At 49.8% G+C, this 20,286-nt stretch overlaps 1 long non-coding RNA gene across 1 annotated transcript; it reads right to left on the bottom strand.

Annotated features, from left to right (window-relative positions):
• Positions 1 to 1,078: 1,078 nt before the first annotated feature.
• Positions 1,079 to 16,468, bottom strand: LOC130704858 (uncharacterized). The gene is made up of 4 exons (XR_009005362.1): positions 16,303 to 16,468; positions 9,980 to 10,106; positions 2,315 to 2,397; positions 1,079 to 1,788 (listed from the first exon to the last, which is right to left on the bottom strand). It is a non-coding gene; the product is annotated as an uncharacterized LOC130704858 (long non-coding RNA).
• Positions 16,469 to 20,286: the final 3,818 nt, after the last annotated feature.

Here is a 20,286-nt window from a genome sequence, read left to right as displayed (position 1 = left end):
TCCCAAGGTACTCACTATTCTGACCTCTGTTACCACTGATTAGTATTCCTGGGAGGAACAGTTTTGAACCACTTCTTCCTCTAAGACAAGAAGGAAGACCAGAGAAACTAGGAGGCGAGGAGGAGGTGGAGAGAGGCACATTGCTCACAGCGATATCGTATCAGAGGAGGAGTCCCTCCCCCACCAGTGAGGGGGTGAGGCCGGGCGTGCTTTCCAAGGGGAGAGAAGGAAACTCGGACAGTGCTTCCCAGAGAGGCAACAAGACGCCAGTGGAAGTGTTGCCTCCTGCCGGGAGGGGCCCCTCGGATTCAGAGCATGTGTTTTTGCTTGGAACTTGTTCTCTCTAAATAACTGAAGATGGGTGAGTGTGGACAGCGGGCGGCCCTGGGACCTGGCCAGTTCAGGAAGCCCGCGGGTTGGCAAGCAGGGCGTCGGGTGATGAGTGTGAGTGATGAACCATCCGTACGTGTTCAAAGGATTGAAAGTCCGCGGCAGGAGCTGCCACTGTGCTGACTGATTACTGTGGTTCAGGCCCTCAGACTGCCAAGTTTGGCGCTAGAGGGATGAGATAGTCCAGGGAACTCATAAGTCTTTTGGCTGCTGCTATAGCGCGGCCCCCACCCACCCCCACCTCCCGCCCCCCCGTAAGACCCTAGAATGAGCACTGTTGCTCTTTGCACTACTGGAAGCAAATTTCAGGCTCGTAAGCCAAAAAGTTCCCACTTCAAATCCTGGCTCCCTCAGTGACTTACAGCCCTGGGACTAGGATGCAGAAACAAAGGTGCTAAGGGAACAAACTTTAAGGAGCTCTCACTGTCAGCTGCTGACCTTGCACTTGTAGGACCTGGAGAGTGAGTGCCTCCTTAAGAGTGAGGTATCCAGGGCACAAAATGAGATTATGGTAGGAACTCAATAAATATGGGTTGACTAGCTAAATGACAATGTCCTATCCCAGTGTATTAATTGGGGTACATTAAGCTATGCTGAGGTCACAAATAAACTCCCAAATCTCAGTGACTTAACCCAACAAAGGTTTATTTTTGGTTGCAAATGGTCCAGTGGAGCTGGGCAGGTCTTCTCCATCTTTAAGCTGCATCTTCTCAAATCATCCTTCCCTACTCAAACGTGTGCCCTGATGCATCAGCATAATTCAGTTGCTTGTTTGAAGTCAAGAATTTCAGACCCCCCACCCAGAATCAGGATCTGCATTTTAATGAGACCCCCAGGTGATGTGTATGCACATAACCGTTTGTGAATCACCTTTCTCGACCAGTGGTCTCCAAGGTCATCTTAGAGAAGAGGGGTGGCGAAGTCACACTGGCCCTTCACTGCCTCAAACTGGAAGTGATGATGCCCATCTCTTCTGCTCATATTTTATTGGCCAGAACTAGTCGCATGACCCCCAAACTTGACTGCAAGGGAGGCTGGGAAACCGATCTTTCTCTGTGTGTCCATGAAGAGGAATCCGAGTGAGAGATATATGACATGTCATATGACATTGCTTCTCTGGCCTTCGGTTTCTGCATTTTTTGTTCGTTTGTTTCAAGGCAGCTTTCTTGCTCTTTCATACCTGGGTCAGGCCTAACATTTTAGGGTCTAGGAAATGCATCTGAAAAGTGAAACTCGGGAAACACATCTAGATCAGGGCACAGCATATGGGAGGCAGGAAAAAATGTCTGCAGTTGCAAGGATGAAGCCAGTTTCAGCCATTCACAGCTTGTCAGCTCCCTCCATGCCTTCCTCCTTCGTGTTCATTGCACATCTACATGCCAAGTCCTGTGCAAGAAGCTGTAGAGGTTGGGGAGGGAGGGATGTGAATAAATGCCCAACACTGGGACCTCACTGTTGTTACACTAAGTAGTGGTGACAGAGAAACCCAAAACAGACCCTGACCCAAACAGGGCTGGGAGTGAGCAGGGTCAGTGCTCCCGTGGCTGGACATACCCGCGTGAGAGGGGATCCCTGTACTCTGGGAAGATCAAGAATCAGTCACTTGAAAATCCCAGCTCTGACACTTGCTTCGTGGCTGTGTGTAAGTGCCCTCATCTCTCTGGGCCTCTGTTTCCCCTTTTTGGAAATTGAGATCTATGGCAGAGCCTGAGGGATGCCCATTTCAATATCCTTTCTCCCCTCCTTCCTTCATAATTGAACCCTGATTTTATTTGGGGTGGCAGTGCACTCAGCTTTGCGGCTAGGCATGGCCATGTGACCAGGTCCCAGCAGTAAGATATAAGCAGAAGTGCTGTGTGCAAATTCTGGGAAGGCTCCTGCAAGGGAAGGGCATCCCTTTTGTCCCAACACCACCACTCCTCACTTCCTCCTGCTCCAGTCAGTCGTCAGATGTGATGGTGAAGCTTGACAGCCATCTTGGACCATGAGGGTATCTTGAAGATGGACCTTAGGTGCAGAGAAAAGAAGAGGAGAAATAGAGAAAGCCTGGATTCTGATGACATCAGAGCTGTGCCACACGCACCCTGGACTCCACCTATAGATTCCATTCACATGATTAAAAAAATAGCATACGTATTATATATAAGAATACTCTTAGAATATTAACATAATAATAATATTATATATGTTATTCTGTACGCATATATTGGGTTGGCCAAAAAGTTCGTTTGGGATTTTCCGAAACATCTTCTGTAATTTTTGGCCAACTCAATAACCTATGCATGTTTATGCCCCCTTGTTTAAGCCACCATTGTTTTGAGTATTGCTGGTATAAAAGTGTTATTGAATTTTGTTATTGATCATGCATCTAGCAAACTTGCCAAACTCTCTTACTTGTTCTGATACGTTGTCAGCTTATTTAGTTAGTTTTTCAAGGTAAAGGATCACACCCTCTACAATGAACAGTTTTATCTCTTCTCTTCCAATCCTACACCTCTTATCTTCTCTCCTTTTAGCTGTAGCCTGACTTTGGCACTTTGTGTTAAGCAGTAACGGTGATAATGCACATTTTTGGCTTGTTCCTGATCCTGACATGCACATGAAGTTTCTCCACTAGGAATCATATTTTCTGGAGGTTTTTGATATTACTATCTCTACCAAAGGAAGGAACTTCTCTTATATGTTCCCAGTCTGCTAAGATTTTTAAAAAATCATAAATACCTAAGGATCTTATCAAAAGCTTTTTCTGCATCAATTGACATAATCATTGGATTTTTTTTTCCTTGATCAAATGATGCAGTGAACCACACTGGTGGATTTTCTGATGTTGATGCATTTCTGGGATAAATTCTTCCTGATGGTGAGGTATTATCATTATTTTAACACATTGCTGAATTTAGTCCACTAATATTTTAGTTAGTATTTTCCATCCTGTATTCATAAGTGAAATGGACTTACAATTTTCTTTTATTGTATTGTCTTATCTGGTTTTGGCAACCAAGATGACGCTTGTCTCATGAAGTAAGCTCGGTTGGCTTTTGGGGGCTTGTGGAGGAGCTACTTGTATAAGCTAGACATTAACTGTTTCTTAAAAATTCAGCAGAACTCACCTGTAAAAATGTCTGGGTCTGATTTGGGAGAGTATGAGGGCTCTGACTACCAATTCAGTTTCTATAATACTGATTGACTTCTTTAAATTCTCTCTTTCTTCTTGGGCCAATCTTTTGGCATCCTATAACTCTCTAGAAGTGTATCCATTTTCCCTAAGCTTTCAAATTCATGACTATATAACTGCTATATAACTATATAACAATAGTTTTAAAGTTACTTTTAATCCTTAAGTCAATATTATTCTCCTTTTTCACTCTATATTTTTACTTTATTTATTTGCATCTTATCTCTTTTGTCATGATCAATCTTATCAGGACTCTGTCTCGTATTAATTTCATCCCAGAAGCAGCTTTGGGTCCTGCTGTTCTTCCATATTCTTCTTTTGTTCTCTAGTTCATTGATTCGCTCCCGGAAGGTGTTCTGTTATGTGCAGCTGAACCTTATTTTTGTCCTTGCAGTACTGAGTCATTCGACATCTTCAGCGAGGTCTCCTCCATCAGGAAGGTCCAGAGAGGGGGTCCAGCCAATGGCCATGACTTGCCCAAGTCTGGGTTCCTGCCCCAGAATGCGAGGCTCCATCTCTTCCAGACTGGCAGCCCTCACACTGCCCCTGCCTCTGGGCATGTTGGGAGGGGCTCATGGGAGAATTGCTGCTGCCACCTGCTCTTCTGTCCTGTAAATAGCCAGCCCCCAGGCGCCCCTCTATGGCCTCTTCTTCCACACATTCCTCAGTCTGGGCAGGAATTCAGAGGTCTGCTCCTGGCCCTGAGATCCCAGGTGTCACGATGAGCTTCCCCTCCCGCATCCCCAGGACAGCTGCGGGGCTTGAACTGTTTAACACTTGGCTTCAGTCTGAGCTGGCGGGGTTCTGCATGCAGGGACTGATGTGGTCCCCCCAAGGAGGGGTGGGACGTGTGCTCTCAGCACACGCATGTGACTGTCTCTGCATACACCACTGTGAGCTGGGGTTCCTGGCAAGGAAGTGGTCCTCATTTGCTGGGTGAAGGGGTTGGGGCAGGAGCTATGCCGAGGATGCAGCTGGTGAGGCAAAGATAAGCCAGCTGGGGAGTCGGAGGAGGTCACGATGGGACATGGGCTTTCCAAATTGGCATGAAGGTTTATTTACAGACATCCAATGCCAGGGAAAAGGCACTGAACCTGGCACATGTTAGATGCTAGATATATATATTTGTTGCATAAATGAATACATGAATGAGTGAATTGGGGGACCCAAGCTTTAATCCCAGTTCTGTTGCTGTACATTCTTGGGGAAGTTCTGCTTTAATCCCAGCCCTGTTGCTATACATTCTTGGGTAAGTTCCTCGGCCTTTCTTGGCCTCAATTTCCTCATCTGTAAAATGGGAGAGGGATGAATTCCATATTTTATAGTGCCTCTTTCTCTAGGGATTTCTGTTTCTATGCCTGGGAACATTTCTGGAGTGGCAGCTCTGACCTGGATGGAAGTGTGCAGGCTGGGCCCTCAAGAATGCAGAGTTCTGAAATGTCAGAAGCAGAGGTGGGTCCTATAGATTCTCTGATGTCTGAATAATTACCAAAGTTCAGGAGATCCCATTGAGTTGGAACTAGTTGGTCAGGAGGAACCAGGCACCAGGGCAGAAGTGGCTTTGCTTTTGGCCAGACATCCCTTGGAGGAGGCAGATAACAGGTTAGGTTACTGCTTCCCCATCCAAGAGCCCCTTCATCATTCAGGATATCCAGTCTCCAGGAACTTACTTCTCACTGTCTGAGCCCCTACAGGTGCCATTATCTGTCTAATCCATCCATCCATCCATTTGTCTATCAATCCATCTGCCCATCCACTGATTCATTTGTTTACCTATCCATTCATCCATTCATCTGTTTATCCACCTATCCATCCATTTGTCCGTCCATCCATCCATCCATCCATCTGTACATTCATACATCCATGCATTCATTCAACAAACACTGAATGTAGTGGGCCATGCCCTAATATGAAATAAATAATAAAAAGCAAGGTCTCTGCCCACAATGAATTCACAGACTACAGGGGAAGATAGAGACAAGCAAAGAGATGCTGACAGCAGAGTAAGTGGGGAGTACCAGGTACTGAGGGCAATGAGAAGAGGACCCAGCCTGTGAGGTGGGAGAGGAGGCTTTGGAAGTCTTATTGGAGGAGGTGACATCCGAGATGAATCTTGAAGCGAGAGTAGGAGTCTAGGCAAAAAGGCAACACAGGGAGACAGAGAGAACAGAGGCCTGAAAGCAATGTGAGAGCAGGGGTGTCTGGGGCGCTGTGAGTAGCTGAGTCCGGATGAAGCCTGGAGGCCTGGTGGGAGGTGAGGGAGATGAGGCTGGTGAGGCCTGGCCTGTGTTGGTTGGGGAGGACACTTGTGACTGGGGTGGGAATAGGGGCCGAGAACTTGGGGTATCCAGGGACCATCTGGAGGTGTAGAAAAGCTCTGGGTCAGGCATCAGAATGCCAGCTTCCTTCCTCCCTCTCCCCTGAGTGACCTCAGGCAAGTTACCTCACCTCTCTGGGCCTCGGTCCCCCTGCTGTGACAACCCTGTGACAGGGTTGCCCTTTGTGGCCTCTTGGGACCCTTCCAGCTCTGACGACGTCCTTGAGTTACATGCGGTCAGCAAAACCAGTAACCGCATGAACATCTGGCCTGGCCTGAGGAGCAAGTTAATTGTTCCCAGCCCCTGTGCATGTCGAGGGGGGGAGCGCCTTGGTTAGGGGGGCCCTGGTGAGGGGTGGCCCCTGTGGGGCTCCCCGTCCTGGGATGACAGGATGTGCCGAGCAGGGAGTGAGGCACCAACCAACCATCAGCTGGGGCCCCAGGGTTCCCAGGTGCGGGAAGGGGGCCCCATCCCCTGCTCCTCGCTGCCCAGAGCCCCCTTCTCAAGCCAGCAGACCCTTGTTCAGAAGAAAATCCCATTTGAAACTCTAATAATTAAAACAGGCCCAAAGAAAGTTGTTTGGGATAAATCAGAGGGTGGGAGCCCTTGTCTGGGGCTCTGGACCCTCTCCCACTCCTCGGCAGCCCCTGAGGCCCTAACCAAGGAGCCCCTTTGAGTTCAAGGGTCCAAACATCCTCAGGAGGGGAGATTGGGACCCAGAGGGGGAAGGGGCTGACGCTGGGGTCACGCATCATGTTGCCTTGCTCCTCTCCTCCCTGGGCTCTGACCGCGCTTCCCCAGCCCTGGAGGACGCGGACTAGAACAAGCACCTCAGCGCAAACATCACAGCTTCTCGGTGGCACCACAGGGAACGTGGGCTAGAGGTGTGCTCTGCCCCGGACAGGACCCCAGCAGGTTTTGCCTTCATCTCTGGGCCTGTGTCTCCCCAGCTCTACAGTGGGAAGGCCGGTGAGAGATTAGAAACAACTAGCATTGATGGAAGGCTTACTGTGTACCAGGCATGAATTTAATCCTCACAGCAACCCTCTAAAGGATGCATCATTATTATCCTCGTTTCACAGATGGGGAAACTGAGGCACCAAGAAGTTAAATAGCTTGCCCACGTTCACGTAACAGGTAGGAGGCAGAGCTGGGATCTGAACCCAGGTAGCTGGCCCCTGAGTCCTGGCTCTTATCCACTGTGCTGTACCGCCTCTTGAAAGATGGCTTGGAAGCATCTTCCGGTCCCTACTGTCTGGGATTCAGGCAGTGAGCTAGAAGTGGTTCAGAGGGAAGGGAGAAACTCAGTCACATCCTGGCTCTGTCGCTTGCTGTGTGACTTTGGGTGAGTCACTTCACCTCTCTGGGCCTCTGTTTCCAAGCAGGGATGCTGTGAGAATTGAAGGGCTGGGGTAGCATTGCCTTCAGGGATGGCACACTCACTGGGACTGATGGTCCTTCAGTCTTCACCCACGGCCCCTTCCTTGTAGCCACTGTCTCGGTGGGGAGAGGCAGTGGCCATAGTTGAGACTTCCCCTTCCATCTCCAAGCTGCCTGGCTGGGTCTCCAGGAGAAGTTGTTTCCCTAACCTCCCAACCCCTCAGAAAGGACCAACAGGGTTGGTTCCAGCTACACCCTCCCTCTTGGCTCAGAGCCCAAGACCTGTCCCCTTAGAGGCCAATTCCTCCTCCGACACCCAGGTGGGCATATGAGCTGCCCAGGCTATGGTGAGGGGTGTCTAACCAGCTCCCAAGAACCTAAGTGGGTGCAAGTGGGACAGAGAGGCCCTGATACTCCATCCCATCAGCGCCACCAGCCCCCGAACAAAACACTTCATTACTGGAAGCCCAGCCAGGCAGAGGGGGTGGAAGTGGCCATGTGGCAGGAAACCGTGCAGGGCCAGCCAGGCCTCAGCCCTCGAAGCCAGCAGCCCGTGGACTGACCATGCGGGTTTGGCTCACTGGGGTGTTTACGGAAACGCTGGCCCTGAGGCCGGCCTAGCTGCTGGCCTGGGATCCCCTGAGTCACCCCCAGGCCTCAGAGTGCCAGCTTGGCAGGGGACATCAAAGGCCGCAGCTGAGGCCTTGTTTTCCTCCACAGCCCACCTGGGGAGTGGAAAGTTGAGGAGCCCGGCAGTCAGTAAGTGGTGGAGACGGGCAAGGTCTTCAGATCACGCCCTTTCTGGACCCTGCTGGAAAGCGGCATCAACTCGGGAGAGGTGTGGAGCAAGTGGCCTCTGGAGCTGGGCTGCCTGGGTTCAAATCCTGGCTGCACCCCTCTCTGGCTATATAACTCAGGGTAGTTTGCTTAACTTTTCTGAGCCTCAGTTTGCCTATCTGTAAAATGGGGATGTGATAATAGTACATACTTTCCAAGGATAATGACATGATTTCATATTTGTAAAGTGCTTAGAGCAGTGGCTATCACACACTCAGTGCCATAAGTGTTTGCTACAGAAATCGTTTCAATTTAAATATTATTTGTTGAGCCTCCAGGCCATGATTGAGGAGCTAAAGTTATGGAGGTACATCAGATTTGGATCCTGCCCAGGGTGCTTCAAGGTCAAGGTGAGGGATGGAGGTTGGAGGATTAGGAGGTTGGGAGGGGGGTGATTTCCCTGATGACAGTCACGATGGTAACTAATGGGTGAATATCTGCCTCCCCAGCCTCTGTTTTGAAGAACTGGGGCCACATGAGTCCATTCACGGCTCTATCCCAGTGACCAGCACAGAGACTGGCACCAGGTGTGTACTTAAACCTGATGTGGAATGCGTGGGTGAACACCTGATGCTTTTTGAGCCCTGACCGTGGTACTGGCACTGAGCCCAGAGCATTACGTGCACGGCCCCCTTCCTGTCCCACAGTGCCCCAGTGGAGAAAGTCGGATCATTCTTTCTGTGTTCAGAGAAGCAAACTGAAGCCCCGCTGGTAGGTGGCAGAGCTGGGACTGAACTCACGTCTAAGTTTAAAACCTGCCTTTTAATTTTTAAAAAATTAATTTATTTTATTTTATTTATTTTTGGCTGCATTGGGTCTTCGTTGCGGTGAGCGGGGGCTACTCTTCGTTGCGGTGCTCAAGCCTATCACTGTGGTGGCTTCTCTTGTTGCGGAGCACAGGCTCTAGGCGCACAGACTTCAGTAGTTGTGGCACGTGGGCTCAGTAGTTGTGGCTCGCGAGCTCTAGAGCGCAGGCTCAGTAGTTGTGGTGCACGGGCTTAGTTGCTCCGCCGCATGTGGGATCTTCTGGGACCAGGGCTCGAACCCTTGTCCCCTGCATTGGCAGGCGGATTCTTAACCACTACACCACCAGGGAAGCCCAAAACCTGCCTTTTAAAACACTAAGCTACCTCTTGTCTTCCCCAGATGCCAGCGTGGCATCAAATTGCACAGTCCCCCTCAGGCCTGGGAGTTCAGAGTTGTGCCATTTACACACCTCATTCCTGCCCGAGAAGATCCAGAAGGATCTTGGGGGAAGGAGGACATTCTAGGCAGAGGGACCCACCTGTGGAAAGGCAAAAAGGCAGGACCAGCCCTCTGCACTAGTCTCCGCAAATAGCCTTGAATGCCAGGAAAATATTTAGATGATCCTGTGGCGAGGGAGTTCCCAAAACGTCCTGAGCAAAGCTTGTACAAGGCCAGATGCACAAGCGCTCTGGTGGCCAGGATGGAAGATGAATTACCAAGGAAGGGGGTCAGAGGCAGGGAGAAAATGAATTTGTACAAATAAAACTCAGCATCATTCCTGAGCTGTCTCCCCCACGTTGAAACTTACCTGCCCTGTGTTCCACCTTATCCAGAGCAGTGTGTGCGTGCCTTGGGGGCCCAGGGCCTGGGCATAGAGCAACCAGGCTTAGGGTCCTTGGAGGCCAGAAGCATGCGTTCCTCCCCACCCATCCAGCCCCTGCAATGACTTCCTTTTGGGTTAATCCCATTTTGGCCACAATGGCTGCTAGCAGAGGGAGGAGGCACAGAAGATAAAGGTGATTGGGGTCAAGTGCCCACAAGACCCTTAGCAGCCAAGCCTCAGCCCCCAGCCCACCTAGGATGCAGACAAATAAGTGTTCAGATCTTGGACCTACCATATACTTGGACCTACCTGACTTGGTGCCTTGAGGTCTTCCTCATTCATAACATACAGACAATAATACATGAGAGGGCTGTTGTGAGGATTGACCAAGATCTCAATGTGAGGCGAGTAGCACAGCACTGGTCCAGAGTGAATGCTGGATAAATATGAGATCAATGTCATTATTATCACAGCCTGGAGGCAGAAGCCACTCCCTGGCCTGGGAAGAACTCAGAAACTGCCTGTTGTGGCTTGATAATGCCCAGAGGGCATCTGGGACATCCCTCTGTCCCAGGTACCAGGGACCTGACTTAGCTCAGGGGGGTCAGTCTCCCCCAGTGGCCTTTGGGGCCCCTGCCTGGAGCCATCTATTTGCTCCATCACGTGAGTTGTGGGATTAGATCATCTTGGTGTGTGTGTAATTTAACGAGGCTCTCACCCTCAGGCTACTGCAAGTGCAGGGTCAGCACCTGAGAGCCAGCACCTCCTTAAATGCTATGCTCTGGGCACCTGGCTTGCCTCACCCTAGCCCCGGATCTGTGTGAGGTTGGGATAGTAGTTATCCCCATTTGATAGATGTGAAAACTGAGGTTTCCCCAGATTGGGCACCTGTCCAATGTCACACAACTGGGGAGGAAGAGGCAGACCCCGGTCTCTTTGCTTTTGAAGTCTAGGGCTCCATTTACCCTGAGGACCTGCCTCCCAGCCTAGGATGGAGGGACTCAGTCCATCTCCCCAGAAGGCCCAGCAACCTGAAGAGAAGCCTAGAATCGGCCTCCTCTGCTGGCCAGGGCCGCTGGGAACGCTGGCCTGCAGGGTGGAGGCTTGGATATTTCTCTACACATTCCTAGGGGTTAAGTCTGGGGACCCAGGCTCCCGGCATCAGCCATCACGTTCCCCAGAAGGAATCTCTATTCATAACAAACCCCAAAGGTCATTTGTCTGGGAAGGAGCCTTCTATCTCCTCCCCAGGGAGGGAGAGAGGGCCCCAGCCTTTATGGAGACCACCTGGGTTCCCAGTGGGGATGCCCTGCTTCTGGCTGGCCTGTGAACCCCTCTGGGTCTCATCTGTGGATGGTGTCTGGATGGGACAGGTGGACAGAGAGGATGAATGAACATCCCATTTGAAGCAGCCCCTAGAGAGAGAGATAAGAATGTGTGGACTCTGGACTCAGCCTGTCTGAGCTCAAATTTCCTTTCACTCCCTCCTAGCTGTGTGGCCTTAGGCAAGTTACTTTACCTCTCTGTGCCTCAGTTTCCTCTGCTGTAAAACAGGGATAATAATAATACCTACTGCGTAGGGTTGGTATGAGGATTAAATGAGATTCATTCATTCAACAACTGTTTATTGGAGATCTACCAGCTTCCGGGCAGTGAGTAATATGGCAACAAGTAAAAGAGACAAAACTCCCTACCTTCAAGTTTTTAAAGAGGAAGTAGCATGACGAATATTATTTTCTTTAGAAAATGCTGGCACCAAAAAAATATAGCAAATATGATAAAATGTGAACAGTTGTTAAATCTAGGTGATGGGCAAATGGCAAATGGGTGTTCATCATCTGTATTCTATGCTTTTGTGAATGTTTGAAGTTTTTTTTATAAATACAAGGAAAGAAAGGAAAAAAGAAGAAGTAAGAGAATGAAAGGTAGAAAGAAACAAGAGAGGGAGGAGGGAGGGAGAAATCATTGCCCTTTTGAAACTTAAAATCAAGTGGGGGAAATAGACAATAAATATATAAGTATAATAGGCAGCATCAGTTAGTAATTTGGAGAAAAAGAAAGAAGAGGGATCAGGCATTCGCAGGGGCCGGGGGTTCCATTTTAAACCACATGGTCAGGGAAGGCCTCCCTGGGAAGGTGACATCTGAGAGTAGAGCTCAGTTCTCCTGGTTTCCAGGCCTGGGTCCTCCCAGTGTCCCCGTCCAGCTTCTACCCAGTGAAACAATCACGGTAAAAGCCCAGAATCCAAGACTCTTGGGATGGTGAAATTTTAGAATTGTGTCTCAATTCAAAATTCCGATGAGCAGGAAAGTTAATCTAAATTTTTATGACCATACCCTATTTCCTATGTGGACAGAAAATTAGTCTTAATCCATTTGGTTTACTCCGCCCATTCCATCATTTGCGTGCCCACACACACACTTCCCCTGTGATTGCATCTTGCTGAGAGGTTGTTTCAGGCCCTTTTTGGCTTCAACACACCACATGACCATTTCACCATTCAAGCCCTTCCCCACTCTCTACTTTTGGACTCTTCAAAGCTCTCTGGGGTCACGCTGACCCACGAGATTCAAAACATGCTCACTCATAGCTTTTTGTCTGGCTCTCTTCCTGATTTCTTATTTGGAAAAAAGGAGAGAGGGGAGGGGAGGGCTGTGCATCAGTCAGGGTCAGCCAGGTTAGGGTGCAGTAAAAACCACCTCCAATCTTGCTCCTTAGCCACTCATGCTGCGTGTCTGCTACAGCCCCACGCTGTGCCTCCTCCCTCCAAAATCCAGGCTGATGGAATAGCCACCACCCCCAAATATTGTAGAGCAGAGGGACGGAAAGGCATCAAGTCCCACCCTTCTCTGATCCACGAGGTTTCACTGTGCCTCAGGTCCCTTCGGGAATGGTCTTTTTGGGGAGAAAGGGGTACTTTTGAAACCTAAAAACTTGTTCTCTACTTTTACTGACATGTCCACTCCCTGAGTCAGTGGACGCTCCACGGTCTACCTGCCTGAGTCGGGACTAGAAAACACAAAAGGGAAAAACGCAGCCAGTCTTAAATTCCTAGATTTTGAGTATCGTGCAGTCTTAGATTGCAATCTAAGGAAATGGGATCTGAGAATATTACCATCACAGACTTTCAAAACTGAAAGGTCTTTGAATCCAATATCACTTCTCGTGCGGGAGTTGCCTCTCTCACCTTCACAGGTAGCTGCCAGCCTTCGCTTGTACCCTCTCAGGGCCAGGGAGCTCATCACATCCCAAGGCAGCCTACTCCGTTATGGATCAGCTCAAAACATTCAAACGTTCTGCTTTATAAAGTGAGCCAAACTTTCTCTCGAGACCTTCCAGTCCAAGTCCTTGTTCTTTTACTGGGAGAGTAAGGGTGAGGCCATCACCAGCACAGCCTTGGAGACAGGCTGAAGTAGCAGCTAGCCTGAAGTCATTGAATATTTCATGAAACCCTGAACAGCCCTGAGAGCCAAATCAATGATTCCTCTGATGCCTGAAACACTACCATAATGGTCTGTGGATCTCTATTAAGGAGGCTTATAAATAGTAGAAAGAATAAAGGCTTGGACTCAGACCTAGGTTCAAATGCTGACATTTTGATGCTACCGGTAGGTAAGTCTCATCACCTCTCTGAGCCATGGTTTTCCCATCTGTCCCATAAGGATAATAACAACAGCAACAATAATAGTACCTCCTAGGCAGGACTGCTTTGTGAATCCAATGGGATAATGTATCTAAACACCTGACACAATGTCTGGTACACAGTAGGTACTCAGCTTGACCTGGGTTCAAATCCAGGCCTCTTATTATTTGTATGTCCTGGGGCTTCACTTCCTTGAACCTCAGATTCCCCATCTGTCAGGTGGAGTTAATATTATTCACACCCCACAGGGTCTGATCAGGAATTTTTAAGTTCATATTTACTGATATAATGTGCTAAGCTCTTTATCTGGGTTGCACATTTAGTCCTCTACTTATTAGGTAGAATATTTATAAGCTCCCAATGTTAGTAATGGAGAAACTGTGGCACAGAGAGGTTGAGTGACTTGTCCAAGGTCATGGTGCTGGTGCCAGTCACTTAGGAGGTTTCAGGCTGCAACTAACAGAACACCTTGATATTCCTGACTTAAGATGGACTTTTGTGCTCAAAACACCTGGAGGTTGCGTGGTTCCCGACTGGTTGATGCAGGGGCTCAATGATGTCAGCCAGGACCCATATTATAGCTCCAGCATCCTCAGTGTGGTGGCTTCAGCCCTTACAGCCCTTGGCCCTGCATGGTCTCAACATGGCTGCCAAGGTTTCAGACATCATATCCTCACACAGCTACTTATGGGGGAAGAATAGGGGACCTTCTCCCCACAGCTTTTTTTTTTTTTTTAATTTATTAATTTATTTATTTATTCATGGCTGTGTTGGGTCTTCGTTTCTGTGTGAGGGCTTTCTCTAGTTGCGGCAAGCGGGGGCCACTCTTCATCGCGGTGCGCGGGCCTCTCACCATCGCGGCCACTCTTGTTGCGGAGCACAGGCTCCAGACGCGCAGGCTCAATAGCTGTGGCTCACGGGCCCAGTTGCTCCGCGGCATGTGGGATTTTCCCAGACCAGGGCTCGAACCCGTGTGCCCTGCATTGGCAGGCAGATTCTCAACCACTGCGCCACCAGGGAAGCCCTCCCCACAGCTTTTTATAATTGAAGCAATCTCTTCTCAGAAACGCCCCCAGCCGATTTTATTTCTCCTTGGCCAAAACTGGGTTACATTCTTGTGGAAGTCTGCTAGTGCGCACCAATCACCATATTCTTTCTGGGCACACAGTTGGACCACATTTCGCAGCCCCCTGTGTGGTTAGATGTGGTCATGTGACTGAGTTCTGGCCAATGGGATGTGAGTAAAAATAACTGCACCGTTTTCAGGTCTGGCTTATAGAAACCTCCTCCCCACAATCTTTGCTTTCCTTCCTCATCTTTCTGCTTTGAAAAGGACTCTGAGGACAAGGAAAGCAGAGTCACAAGACAGGAAGAGTCTCAGTCCTTAAATGGCTACCCAGGGCAGAGCCCTCTTGCCAAGACTTCTTGTGCAGTGATGTGAGGAAAAACCAAAGACTGGTGACGGAAAGCCACTGAAAGCTAATTACAGGTTATTTGTTACAACAGCTAGCGTGACCTAACCAGCCAATACACATACCCATTCCTAAAACCTGGGGACTGCGGAACCTTGAAGGCTTAGCTCCTGGGGCTGGGAAAGAGATTTCTTCTAGAGCACACTGCCCACTTCTGAACAAAGACAAGGCTCTAGAGAGAAAGATGGAAGCAGGAAGGGGAGTGAGCAATGGGTTCTAGACTTGAGCTGGATCTAAGGTCGAAGGAAGATGGGGCTTGGGGGAGAGCCGCCTTCCTCATGCACTGGTGCTAAGAGGATTGCATACAAGGAAGGGAGGGCTTCTGCAAATAGCCAGAGCTGGCCTGTCAGACCTGCTCTCAGTGGGGTCACCAGCCCCTCTGGCCACCCCAGGGCCCTTGTTGGCTTAGCTCTCTGGACCACACCCCATGGATCATCCTGCAGATGGCAGGCAGAGAATGGGGCAACTGTAGATTCATAACATATGGTGGCTCCGCCTGAGGAATTTGAGTGTCTTAGAACCCCTTGCTCGGGGACTCTTAGCCTACAGAGTGTCAGGCACGAAGGGGCCTGGCAGGCTGGGCCTGGCGGGCTGGGTGGAGTTGTTCAGGCTGCTTCTCCCTCCTCTCCCTGGGGAGGGGAATTTGCATGGTCATAAGAGACCAGACTTGGGCATCTCAATTCCACAACTTCCTGGGCTGGTCCCCTGGACAAGTGAGCCCACCTCTCTGAACCTCAGTGTTTGCATCTGCAGAATGGGGGAATAAAATTAGCTCCTTCCACATGGGTGAAGAGGAAATGAAATCACCGATATAAAGTGTTAAGCCGAAGACCTTGAAGCCAGTCAGTGCTCCTTAAGTGCTGGCTGCCCTCATCTTCGCGGGAGGGAGGTGTCCACCTCCGGATTCTGTCACTGCCCCCTCCCCATCCTGCATCTCCAAGGCTAGGGTTGACAGGGGCCACAGCACTCCCAGAAGAGCTTTCTCTTCCCCGGAGCAGATGTACTGGATGGAAGCAGCCCTGGCAGGGCTGGTCCTAGCCCTGACTCGTCCTCTTGCCAGGATGTCACCAATCTCAGTTTGCCAAGCTTCAGTTTCTTCACCTGGAAGACGAGCACAGTCCGCCCCCACTACCTCCATCACACAGATTGTAACAGAGCTCAACGGAGGCAGTCGATCGTTGGGCTTCAGTAGCCAGACTCCACAGATGCCCAGCCCTGTGTTCGAATCCCAGCTCTGACCTCCTCTCATTTTGTGACCTTGAAGATGTCACTGATCTAAGGCTTGGGGGCATTCGAATGGGTTAACACTGGCTCCTACCTCAGAGGAGGGATAAAATGGGACCAAGGATATAAAGTGCTCAGCTCTATGCCAGGGAATTGGAAGGGCTCAGTTAAGAATAGCAATTATTATTATCGCCTCTGGTCTCAAGATTTTGGAAAGTATGGAGAGGGCTATAAATCAAAAGGTTCTTAGCTCAGTCTCCATGAGATACATAAGAGGAAAGTTCCACCCTCACCTGGAGGCCCTCTGAGTCCCCCGATGCCCCCTGCCTCAGATGGCTCTTCCGGAGCTCACTTCTGCTACCCTCTTCTGAGAATTGGAGCCACGAGGGAGGCAGCATGGTGAGGGGCTGGGAGTCTGGAATTCTGAGTTCCAGTTCAGCTTCCATGGCTCTCTGGCTGTGTGACCCTAGGCAAATGCATGCAGGCCCTACCCTAAGGACCCATCGGCCTATGACATTCACTGACTCCTTCCTCACAACAGCCAGTGGCCAAGGAGGGAGGGTGTGGCTCTCTCTCGGGTTCAGGGTCAGGGTCACTGCTCTGTGTGGAATCTGGGCTCTGCCTTCCAGAACTGCCTCTCCTGATGCCTGGAATTCCACCATTCATGACTCATGCCTTTGGGAAATCAGTGACCTCAACCCGCTGTGTAATAACAATAACAGTCCCTCGTGGCTTTTCTTTGCTGATACTCCTGGGTCTCAGTTTATCTCAGCACGCTGCTGTGATGTAGGCAGTGAAAGTGAGGATCAGGGGCAGAAAGCGAGGCACCCAGAGCTACACAGCAAGTTAGTGGTCGAGTCTGGCATCCTGTCTCCTGGCTTCTTCGTCAGTGCTGTTTCCCTTTCAAACAACTTTCTTTAAAAATGCCGCCCCTGACCTTTGTGCAGCCATGTTCACAGCAGAACCATTCATGACAGCCAAAAGGTGTGAGCAAACTTAAGCATCTATTGACAGATGAATGGATCAGCAAAATGTGGTTTATACTTGCAATAGAATATCATTCAGCCTTTAAAAAGGACATTCTAACACAGGCTACAGCAAGGAAAAGATTATAGGACATTATGCTGCGCAAAATAAGCCAGTCACAGAAGGACCAATATTGTATGATTCCACTCATATGAGGTCCCTAGAGCAGTCAAATTCATAGAGACAGAAGGTAGCAAGGTGGTTGCCAGGGGCCGGGGGAAAGGGGATGGGGAGTTAGTGTTTAATGGGTACAGAGTTTCAGTTTCACAAGATGAAAGTTACAGAGATGGATGGTGGTGACGATAGCACAACAATGTGAATGTACTTAATGCCACTAAACTGTACACTTAAAAATGGTCAAGATGGCAAATTTATGTTATACATATTGTGCCGAAATTTTAAAATAAAAAAAATTTGCTGCTTCTAAGAGGAAGATGGTAAGTCCTAACATTTTGAAGGACATGTCACTTAGTTTACCATGATTTGTATCAGTCAGATAGTCTAGGTCATGCTGCTGTAACAAAGAACCCTCAAATCTGACTACTGAGTCAAGCACTTAACCACTGCTCCATTACTGCCTCTCACACCAAACCCTGTAGCCCCTGGAACCTTCTTCCTTGCTGTCGTAAACCTCTCCCTCCTCTGTCTGCACCGCAGGCCCAGGATAAGGCAATGGAATCAGTCAGATTCACCCTTGACTGGCTGTGTGGCTGTGGGCAAGCCAGCTAACCTCTCTGAGCCTCAATTTACTCATCTGGGAAATGGGGCAATAACAGAACCTCAAGGGGAGAATTCAAGAAGCATGGAAAGCATTTACCATGGCCTCAGGCATGCTGTCAGCCTGTGGGGATATTTAAGCCTCAGGCAGAGTTTGACCCTCAAGTTCAACAATCCCATGAGAAACACCTTCTTCCTGCCAACCTTGCGTCAGGGGCAGGGAATGGGTGGGATGGGAGCCAGAGGCTGTAGAGACAGTTGTCTCGAGCCTGAAATACTTTTCTCCCCAATAATCTGTTTTCAATCTCTCATTTCTTTTTTTTTTTTCTCCTTTTTAAAACTCATCCTGCCAAAAAACAAGCATGTAAGTGTGCGTCAGCTCCCAGCCCAGTCAACATATCACCCTTTGGGAATTTCTGCTTTAAATGCAGGGGTGCGGGACCCTTCAATAAACCACATGCGTTTCAACCTCCACACCTTTGCACGGGCTGGTTCTCCTCCCTGCCACTTGGTACCCTGTGCCCTGGGTCTATTCTGAGCCTGTTCACCATCTCTCAAGGCTCGGCTGCAGGGCCCTCTCCTGCAGCAGCCCCTCTGCTCTCTGTCTCTCCCGTGTTCACAGGACCCCTACAATTTCCCCAGGTCTGGACACATTTTGAATTCTTGTTTCCTCTTCTTATTTATCCTCTTTGAGGGCAGGGACAGTGTCATCCACTTCTCTGCCAAGTCTGAGGCTTTCATGAATCAGAGAGCCTTCATGACCACCATATCAGTGGGAGATGATGATGATGATTATCCCCATTTTACAGATGAGAAAATGGAGGTCCTGCGAGCAAAGGTGAGTGGTCACACCGTTGGGGAATCGGGACCCCTCTCCCCTAGGTCCCTACCTTCACTAAGCCTCCCTGCTGGAGGCTTAACCTGCATCAGCAGGGAGTGGGTGAGTGTGGCAGTGGCCTGCAAGCTCTTCTCTGAACTGTTTCCTCCTCTTCCTGGACACAGAGCTGGTCTACATCTCCCAGCCTCCCTTGCAAGGGAAACAAGGCCTTTTTGGTAGACTTTCCATGCCTCTTTGTGTCACCGAGTCCAAGCTCACTCTGCTCGCCTCACGTCAGGCCAATGAATCAGAAACAAGGTGTCGAGTCAGGGAATACGACTTTATTCGGAAAGCCGGCAGACCAAGAAGATGGCAGACTAGTGTCTCTGATAAACCATCTTATCTGGGTCTGGAGGCCAGTTTCTTTTACAGAATCAGAGAGGGAGAGGTGGTGAGGAAGTAAAGTAAAAGGGCCATCAGTCTTGCAAAACTTCCCCCCCCCCCCCCCCAAATGACCAGCCGAGGTGAGGGGATGTGTTAGTTTCTTTTTTCTTGCAGCCATTCACAGGTGCACAGGGTTCCCTGAGGCAGGCCATTATGTATGATTATAATAACAAAAGCAATGAAAAGCAAAGGTCAGAGTCAAAGAAACAGATCCAACAGGGAGTCTGATTTAGCTCTTCCCTGTTACATTTGCAATGCGACTTTGTTCTGGCTCCCCCGTTCAAGAGGTGGATTCTGTTTCCCTCACCTAAGGTTTGGCCTTGGGTCTCTCTCTAGTCAATAGAATGTGGTGGAAGCAACCTTGTGCTAGTTCTGGGTGCGGCTTCTAGAAGCCCTGCAGCTTCTCTCCGTGCCTGTGTCTGTTTCTCTCTGCTTCCTCTGCCAGCCTCAGGAGAACAGGAGGGCACGTGGAGTGGAGCTACGTTGTCACAGCCAGCTTTTAGATGACAGACAGGTCTACTGTCTGTCATCTACTGCTTTAAGTCACAAACATGGTCTCCACTCAAATTTTAAATGTCCAGTCAAGATACTCAAGGCAACTACTAACTTGATTTGGTTTTAGACCTTCTCCCCTCGTTTTTCCCGACAGTGGAGAAGATGGACGGAAGTTGAGGCGGGGTAGGGGTGTGGGTCTTTCTCCCTTTCTCCTCCCCTCCCCCACAGGAGGGGCAAGGGGGCTCGGTGGAGATGGCAGCACTGTTGTGGGCTCCATGGAGACAGTCATCTCTGCGGGGCTGCCCCTCTCCTCTTGAGGGTCCCTGTCGCTCCTTGCTCAGCCCTGGGAATCCAGCATTCAATGCCAGCCTCTTGCCCCTCTGGGAAGCCCTACAGGACAGGACCCAAGATGACCCCCTGCCAGCCAACCCCGCCCCCCCCATACACACACAGAGCCCCCATTTGATCTAGAAACCCTCCCAGGTCCCCTCGCCAGAAGTGCCACCTCTGTTTCACTGTCGCAGGTCAGAGCCCCTCGGCTGGGAGCTGCAACCCCTCCTACACAGCAACTCAGCAAGCACCACCTCCACCCCCGCTCCCTTCATCTTCTCCGAGTCCATAATGGCTAAAGACACGAGGCCGGGGATGGGTCCTGGTCCACTTCCTTTGTAAGTCCTTTGTACGTGTCATTTCTTTCCTATCTCTGTGTCCTCTGCTTAACATTTTGATATATTTAAACATACGGGAACATCACTTCTACCCTGTTCTCCCCTTGGTT

Source organism: Balaenoptera acutorostrata, chromosome 15, assembly GCF_949987535.1.
Source record: "Balaenoptera acutorostrata chromosome 15, mBalAcu1.1, whole genome shotgun sequence".
In the NCBI taxonomy this organism is placed as follows: domain Eukaryota; kingdom Metazoa; phylum Chordata; class Mammalia; order Artiodactyla; family Balaenopteridae; genus Balaenoptera; species Balaenoptera acutorostrata.
The sequence above is the reverse complement of the archived record's forward strand: the minus strand, read 5'-3'. Positions and strand labels throughout refer to the sequence as shown.